The sequence below is a fragment of the Monodon monoceros genome, unplaced genomic scaffold, assembly GCF_005190385.1.
Source record: "Monodon monoceros isolate NGI ecotype Baffin Bay Population unplaced genomic scaffold, NGI_Narwhal_1 Super_Scaffold_11, whole genome shotgun sequence".
NCBI classification, from domain to species: Eukaryota; Metazoa; Chordata; class Mammalia; order Artiodactyla; family Monodontidae; genus Monodon; species Monodon monoceros.
The window spans coordinates 93639739-93649433 of NW_021703767.1; positions in this window are offsets into that span (position 1 = coordinate 93639739).

The window sequence follows — 9695 nt, forward strand, 5'->3', positions numbered from 1 at the left end:
CCATGGTTTCTGCGTGATGCTTATTCCCATAATGCAAAACAGCCCTAAGCAATACACAAACAAATGAACAAAGCTACTTGGGTTTTTATCATTGTCATGTGTCACAAAAGGATATTCGTCTTTTGATTTCTTTTCAACCATTAAAAAATGTAAAAGTTAACAACAAAAAAAGTAAAATCATTCTAAACGTGTGGGTCATACAAAAAGAAGTGCTGGGTCAAACTTGAGCGGCAGGCAGTAGTTTGCCAACCCATGTTCTAGACTAAATCCTTAAGGACGACATCCTAGGCTAAATTCCTAACTCCATGTTCTATGTCTAGCTGTGATTGCCTGGTGCCAACTAAAAAGATAACAGAATCCAGCCAATAAAATATAGTCACTGCTGCTTTCAATAAACCTTTCGTGTAGGGTGACAGTCTGTGAATCTAAAACTTTTAGAGGTCAGTTGTTCTCGACTTTTGTTGTATATTGGAATCATCTGAGGAGATAAAAACCTCCCACACCCAAAGCAATTACATCAGAAACTCTGGGGTGGGGCCCAGAGATCAGTAGTCTTTAAATCTCCTCAGGTGATTTCAATGGGCAAATAAGGCTGAGAGCACTTTTCTCAAGAGGAACAAAGAACTGGGCTTCATCAAGCTGCAGAACAGGTAATATGGTTATTTCTGTTTGTTAATAAATGTTTGTTTAGTAATACTTTCATGTGTGGGAGAAATTGGTCTGAGCCTTGCTTTCATTATATTAGGATGACGAGGCTTCTAGAGGAGTAGCTAACATACACGCAACACTCGTCCACAGCAAAGGAAGCCATCAAAAAATGAAAAGGCGACAACCTACGAAGAAAATATTTGTAAATGATGTGACCGACAAGGGCTTAATCTTCAAAATACACAAACACCTCATACAACTCAACAACAACAAAACAAACAACCCAATCAAAAAATGGGCAGGACACCTTAACAGACATTTCTCCAAAGAAGACATACAGATGGCCAGTAGGCACATGAAAAGATGCTTAACATCACTAATTATTAGAGAAATGCAAATCAAAACTATAATGAGGTACCACCTTACACCAGTCAGAATGGCCATCATTAAAAAGTCTACAAATAACAAATCCTGGAGAGGGTGTGGAGAAAAGTGAACCCTCCTACAATGTTGGTGGGCAAGTAAGTTGATGCAGCCACTATGGAAAACAGTATGGAGGTTCCTCAGAAAACTAAAAATAGAATTACCGTATGATCTAGCAATCCCACTCCTGGGCATATATCTGGACAAAACCATAATTCAAAAAGATACATGCACCCCTATGTTCATAGCAGCACTATTCACAATAGCCAAAACATGGAAACAACCTAAATGTCCAACAACAAATGAATGGATAAAGATGTGGTACATATATGCAATGGAATACTACTCAGCCATAAAAAAGAACAAAATAATGCCGTTTGCAGCAACATGGATGCAACTAGAGATTATCACACTAAGTGAAGTAAGTCAGAAAGAGAAAGACAAATACCATATGATTTCACTTATATGTGGAATCTAAAATATGGCACCTACCTACAGAACCTGTCTATAAAACAGAACCTACCTACAAAACAGAAACAGACACACAGACATAGAGATCGAACTTGTGGTTGCCAAGGGTGAGTGGGGAAGGGAGAGGGATGGACTGGGAATTTGGGGTTGGTAGATGCAAACTATTTACATTTAGAATGGATAAACAACAAGGTCCTACTGTGGAGCACAGGGAACTATATCCAGTCTCCTGGAATAAACCATAATGGAAAAGGATATTTAAAAAAAGAATGTGTATGTGTGTACAACTGAGTCACTTTGCTGTACAGCAGAGATTGGCACATCATTGTAAACCAACTATACTTCAATTAAAAAAATGAAAAGGCAACCTATGGGACGGGAGAAAATATTTGCAAATTATATATCTAATAAGGCGTTAATATCCAAAATTTATACTCATACAACTCAATTAAAGAAAAAAGCAGTGCAATTAAAAAATAAGCAAAAGAGGGCTTCCCTGGTGGCGCAGTGGTTGAGAGTCTGCCTGCCGATGCAGGGGACACGGGTTCGTGCCCCGGTCTGGGAAGATCCCACATGCCGCGGAGCGGCTAGGCCCTTGAGCCATGGCCGCTGAGCCTGCGCGTCCGGAGCCTGTGCTCCGCAACGGGAGAGGCCACAATAGTGAGAGGCCCGCGTACTGCAAAAAAGAAAAAAAGCAAAAGAAATAATTAGACATTTTTCCAAGGGAGACATGCCAATTGTCCAACAGGTACATGAAAAGATGCTCAATATCACTAATCATCAGGGTAATGCAAATCAAAACCACAATGAGATACCACCTCACACCTGTTAGAATGGCTATTATCAAAAAGAAAAGAGATAACATGTGTTAGTGAGAATGTGGAGATAAGGGAATCCCTGTACACTGCTAATAGGCATGTAAATTCGTGCAGCTACTATGGAAAAAAGTATGGAGTTTCCTCAAAAAATTTAAAATAGAACTACCACATGATCCAGCAGTTCTACATCTGGGTATTTATCCAAAGGAACAAAATGACTGTCTTGAAAAGATATCTGCACCCTCAAGCGTGTCTAAATGCATTAAAGGTACAGTAGTGTATTATAACCCTCACCATTCTTCCAGGGGTCCCCAACTGATGGCCCACAAGCTGAATCTAGGTGTGCTTTGGCTTCCTCTGCAGAGTTCTGGCAATAAATGTCCAGGGCTGAGAGGGAGTGATCCTTTCTTAGTTGACACATGCATGCCCAGTCCACTACAGCCCCGAGCTGTCCCCCATTTTTGTGTTACTGAACTTTAATTATCTGTGTGTCCTTGGCTAAGTCCCTTCCCCTCCCTGTAAACCAGAATCTTCACCTATCGAATTGGGATGGGGGTGTTGATGACATTGTATTTTGTTTATTGCCTGCCCCCTCTCCCTAGAAGCTAAGCTCTAGGAGGGCAGGGATTTTTGTCTGGTTTGTTCAGTGATGTCTCCCATAGCACCCTGAACCCTGCCTGCCATGTAACAGGTGCTAAATAAACATTTAAGGAGAGAATAAATAGTCCTAAACATCCAAAAAAAAAGAACTCAGGCAAAGGGGATGGAAAACTTTTAAGGCATATTAACCATTCTATATCATGATAGTGATGGTTACACATTGTATACAGTTACCAAAATCGATCAAACTGTTCATTTAGAATTGATAAATTTTTATGTATGTAAATGATAACCTAAATAAACAAAGAAGATGAAGCTAATATACATATATAATTAAAATTAATTTCACCCACTTCCTGTTATTTTTTCCTGACCTTAGTTATTGCTGCCATTCTGGGGGGTTTCTACATGTCAGGGACGTGCCGAATGCTTCACATTTCTTATCTCATTAATCCTTGGGTATGAGTGTAATTTGTCTAAACCGCTCAGGTGCATTTCCTTAGTCTTTCTGGGTGACATATTCTGGAATTCCATATCTATCACTGGCAATAAAATCTTACTTAGGACTAACTAGGATTTAATTTTTAAGTGGATGAGCAGGCTGTGGCTCCACCTTCTTGCCCACTGCCTATGACTAGAAAGGTTACAGCATGCATTTATTAATTGCACCCAGGAAGCCAGTCATCCTCCCAATGACCTGTGAAATAGGTGTTATTATCATTCCCACTTCCCAGATGCTAAAGTCAGAATAGAGCCCTGATGTGCCACCAGCCAGAGTGACACATCAGGAAACAGCAGGGCGAAGATCTGATCCCAAGCAGTGGGAGCCCCTGAGGTTGTTTGCTTAATCCCCACACCAGATGGCCTCCCAACCAGTGACCCCGGGCACGCTGCTGAGCTGGTGTGTGGGGGCCAGGGTGTGACCCTTGCAGAGATGACAAAAAATGATTTTCCGATGCAGCAGGCATCTCCGGACCAGTGTGGCTTCAGACAGTGGTCAGAGCTGTGGTATGTTCCCTGCAACAGGCTACTGGGGTGAGATGCGACGTGAGAGCCTAGGAATTCGCACCGCCACTGGGCCAAGCCCCATCTGTAGGACCCAAAAAGCCCTGAGCATTGGGGAAGGGGCTGTTTGGCATAAGCCTCACATAGCCCTTTCGATATTGAAGAAGTTTTTGAGGTGCGTTCACCTCCTTGGTCCCTGACATTGCTGTAGACTGGAGAGAACCTCCAGGAATTTCACTAGTGCTCCTCTGGCCAACACAGCATGTTGTTTCAGTCTCTTTTTCCTTATTTTTCTGTAGAGTTGAAGCACTGATTGAAATGCAGACCAATCCCTCCGCAAGAGAAGAACGCAAGTTACCACATCTTAACTCCTTATGAAGGTAATTGGGACAAATTAAACAATGTATTGACTTTCTCAAGATAACTTGAGATTTCTGCACCCTTTGCAATTACCAGAAATAATACTACAGTGACTCAGTCTTCTGGTAATTGAAAATGCACAGCTGCAGAAGAAATTGCATGTTAATATATGATATTATCAGTGCAGGAGGGCCACCATATACAAGAATGCAGAGACTCAATTAAATACCCATTATTCGGCTTAATAATTCAGAAAGATCAGGAAACATTATCCCTGGTCAAATAGGCTGAATTTAATTGAGACCTTCCTGGGTTCACAGAGTATATCAACTCCGGATCAAACTAAAGCAATCTCATTTGACACAATGTAAAAGATTAATACAAGACAAAGAGGACAAATGACTGATCAGTCCGGGAATTACTGTTACTGAACCAAACTTGGGTCCGCTTACCCTACATGCAGTAAAGCCAATCTACTGACACCGGCTTGTGGTGAAGGAAAGTGCAGCGTTTATTGCAGAGAACCAAGCAAGGAGTCCAGGCAGCTAGTGCTTAAAAGGCCTGAACCTACCCCCCAACCCACCCCCACCAAGGCTTTCAGAGAAAGGTTTTTAAAGATAGGGTGAGGGAGGGAGGGTTTGAGGTGTGTGATCCGCTCATGGACATTCTTCTGATTGGTTGGTGGCGAGATAATTGGGAGTCAACGTCATCAACCTTCTGCTTCCAACCAGTCTGGGATCTAGGTGCTTGTGGACAGCATACAGTTAACTTCTTCCTCCTGATGGCTTTTTCAGTATCTGCAAAACAGCTCAAAGGACCTGGCTCAGAATATTATCTATAGCCCTTGAAAAGCAACTGAATGTCCTTGACTTTGTTTAATGGCTAAAGTATTATTATTTTGTCTTGCTTGACTGTTTTCCTTTCTGCATTTTCTCACTTTTCTGATTAAATTTATTCTTTAACCAAAGTTTTTCTACAGACAAAAGGCAGACGGAGGACATATGGGTGGAGAGGTCTGTTCTGGGAAGGCCCCATAGGGTCCTGCTCTGTTACACTATGACTTATTTTGCTTTGAAGAGAAGATATGTACCTTTTAGTTACCATGTATGCTTTTCTTTTGTGGGATTTAATTAAAACATTCAGTTACTCAATAAATACTTCCTGAGCACTAGCTATGCACCAGGCACTCAGGTACTAGGGGTTCAGCTGCAAAATAAAGAGACAAAAATATGTGTCTTCATAGAGCCTAAACTCTAGTTGGTGGAGACAAGCAATCAATGAGTAAAATATATAGAATGACAGAAAACTTTAAGTGCTGTGAGGAAAAGTAAAGCATGGAGGCAAGATGGGGACTGCCAGGGCAGGGAACAGCAGACTGCAGTTATACATAGGATGGCAAAGAAAGGGCTGGATGAAGAGACAATAAAAATATAGTCATTAGAGCATCATTTGTGATAAAGATAAATATTGGCAGCAACCTAGATATCTGTCTATAGGAGATTGGTTAAATATTTTATGAGGCATCTATATAGTAGAATACTATATAGCAAACAAAAAAAGTCCTACAAATACAAAATGAACTCCCAAGATATACGAAGTGATAAAAACAAGGTGCAGAATGATGTATAGCAGGGGTCCCCAACCCCCAGGCCACAAACCGGTACTGCTCTGTGGCTTCTTAGGAACCGGGACGCACAGCAGGAGGTGAGAAGCAGGCGAGTGAGCAAAGCTTCATCTGTATTTACAGCTGGCCCCCTTCGGTCGCATTACCACCTGAACTCCACCTCCTGTCAGCATTATGGTGAGTTGTATAATTATTTCATTATATATTACAATGTAATAATAATAGAAATAAAGCACACAATAAATGCAATATGTTTGAATCATCCCGAAACCATCCCCCCACCTTCCTCCGGTCCGTGGAAAAATTGTCTTCCACAAAACTGATCCCTGGTGCCAAAAAGTTGGGGACCACTGATATATAGAGTATGCTACCATTTATGTCTATCATATACATGATATATATATATACACATAATATTTTTATAAATGCATGGAATCAGTGGAAACATACATAAAAAACTGTTAGTAATGGCTGTCTTTGGAGTGGAGAACAGGATGATTCATGGACAGGTGAGGGTGAAATACTTTGTATCCCATTCCTATGTATATGTACTACTGTATGGTCAGGCCATTCAAGATGGCTGTTCTCTCGCTCTGTGTCCATCCCCTGCTTGACCAGTCCCTGCTTCACTCACATGACTACCCGATCCTCTTAATTATAGGGCTTAATTAGTCCCAGGAAACTGATGAGCCCATCTGACATCAATTCCCCTATAAATGGTAGCTTTTTTCTCCCCCTGAGTAGCAGAGATTATTGCCATGACCTGCCTGCTGTCGGCTGTACACAGTGAGGATGTCGCTCCAGGACTTTTTGCTTCAGACACGTAAGATCCCCTGTCCCATAAACTGTTGTTGTCTCTATAACTGTCTCCTGGTTCCTTCTTTGGTCTCAAGGCTGGACAACTACCAGGCTTTCGGGCCTGCAGGGTGCAGCCCTGCAATTGATGAGCCAGCCAGGAGGCCAAGGAAACTCTCGTGAGTGCAGAGATGTGAAGAAATGAGGACAGGGGATGGAAAATTGCAGATGTGATCTTGGGGTGGCTGCCCAGTAGCCTGTGAGGCCCTGTGGCAGCTGTCTACCATGACAGATGTCTTTCTCTTCCATTAGAGTGACGATATCCTGTTAACCTCAGAGTCTCTTTCCACTTTAAAAGTAGCAGCCCCGCGCTCGTGGCTCATCTGACTGCACGGGGATGGCTGGTGAATGCAGACAGAACACAAGGACCTGGATTATCTACAAAATGGCAGCGTACCCCCGACCCACCCCCACTCAACGACTACAGGCACAGGCTTTAGGGATGTTAACTGAGGGACAGGATCGGGAACTGGAGTGGCCAGTTACCCGGAGGGTCTGCTTGGGCCTGTGGCAACGGCGTAATCTTAAGGGTGCCCTTGGGCTTCTGGTCCCACCTGAGGAAGGAGGCAGAGCCCTCATACAGTGTGATGGAACAGCAGCGACATGTGTCTACAATGCCACACAACAGGCGGAGGACGATACCAAAAGGCCCACCCGAGTCAGGGGGCAACGCGAAACACCACTCTTCGGGGTCGAGAACAGCTGTGTGTGGGACCTACGGGACCCACGGACGTCGATAGTGACCAAGGAACCCACATTATTGGCCGTGAGGTTCAGGAAAGAGCCGATGCAAATGAAACGTGCTGGCGTTTCCACGTGCCTTACAGCCCCACTGCTGCCGGGCTAATGCAGAGGGTGAGTGGGCCGCGTCAGCAGCAGGTGAGACGGGAAAGCCTCTCTCAACGTGTGGACACACCCCAGGAGCAATGGGCCCAGTGCCCATGCCACGTGAACCCAGAGGCCGCTAGTCCACGTCAGCCGAGTCCAGCTGTTGACCACCGAGGGATGTTGCCAACTATCGATCAGGACGATAAGTCGCTTTTGCCCTGGCCACGGCATCTACCCCCAGGGAACACATTATAAAACCGGCCCTGAGACTGGCAGGTATGTCCCCGCGGGTTTGGGTTTGCTGCCTCGTGGGGAATAGGATTAGAAAGGGATTTACAGATCTCACCTGTCTCCTGCCCGGCCCCACCTGAGACCACTGAGGTAATGAATCCAGGCCCTGACTGAAGGAAGGCACCATCATATTAACCCCGTGGGCCTCTCCAGGATTCGGCACTGGCTGTAGGGACTGAGGGTGGAGAGGCGGGATGGTACTGCCCCCCAGGACAGGAGCCACAGGCAGGGGTGGTACTATCTCAGGATGCTGTTACTGCTTGTATTTTGTTTAATGGTCATGATCTTCCCCGCACTGTGCCTGTTATGAACATCTTACATTTTGTCCCTGACCTGAGTGGAGGGAATCTGTTCACGAACTGGGCACAGTGGTGGCCTCACTGCAAAACGAGTCTGAGTGCTGGGTCGACAGCGAGATGCCATTGTCATTCTCCTCTGGACTTTCAGGAAAAACTGACCTTATAAGCAGCTGGCTCCAAAGTTTGCCCACTTCTTGGACTCTTGATACTCCTTAGCTGCTATTGCCTGTATCGCATTTGTGGTGTTTGGTTGCAGCGCCCTCTCTGTACCTGACCCCAAGGGTATCACGGAAGAGAGGTGGGCCAAGGTTGCAAGGGTGGTGCAGGGTCTGTAGGGGTGGAGGGTATGGTCAGGCCACTCAGCATGGCTGTTCTCTTGCTCTCCGTCCATCTCCTGCTCCACCAGGCCCTGCTTCACTCACATGACTCTCCAATCCCCTTAATTACTGGGCTTCATCAGTAACTGCCTGCATGCTTGCCCCCTGCCCCTGCCCTGGTTTCCCTGGCAACTGATAAGCCCACGTGATGTCAAGCCCCCTCCCCCATAAGTGATAGCCTCCTTCTCCACTGAGTAGCAAAGTCTGCTGTCATGTCCTGCCAGCCGTCTGCTGCACATGGTGGGATGTCACTCCAGGACCTTTTGCTTCAGATATGTACGATCCCCTGTCCAATAAACCACTGATGTCCCTGTTGCTGTATCCAGCCTCTTTCTTTAGTTTGGAGGCTGGGCAACTACAAGGCTTGCAGACCTGTGGGGTGCAGCCCAATAACTACTTAGTCAGAATAAATAAGACGTAAACTAAGAACATGATGACTGTGCAATTAGAAAATGATGTAAAGACACATATTTATAAAACCTGGTGACCTAGATAGCCCTCTAGCCTAGATAATGAATGAACGGGGTAGTTCATAGAAACATGGATTCACTTCTGATGAGCTGATGACCTTGTTGACAGTGACCATTTCAAAGCAATTTTATTTTTTTAAATGGAGATCTCGGCCTTTTTTTAAAAAAAATAAATTTATTTATTTATTTTTGGCTGCGTTGGGTCTTGGTTGCTGCGTGCGGGGTTTCTCCAGTTGCGGCACGCAGGGGCTGCTCTTGGTTGTGGTGCGTGGGCTTCTCATTGAGGTGGCTTTTCTTGTTGCAGAGCATGGGCTCTAGGCATGCGGGCTCAGTAGTTGTGGCTCACGGGCTCCAGAACACAGGTTCAGTAGTTGTGGCACGCAGGCTTAGTTGCTCCACAGCGTGTGGGATCTTCCCGGATCAGGGATCGAACCCGTGTCCCCTGCATTGGCCGGTGGATTCTTAACCACTGCGCCACAAGGCAGGTCCCCAAATCTTATTTTGATTAATGCATTGTAGCTATTGTGATTGCAACACTTAGATTTTTTTCACCTTTCTAATCAAATAGAAGCTGTATTCATTTACTAGGGCTGCCACAATGAAGCAGCACAAATACAAATGTGTTG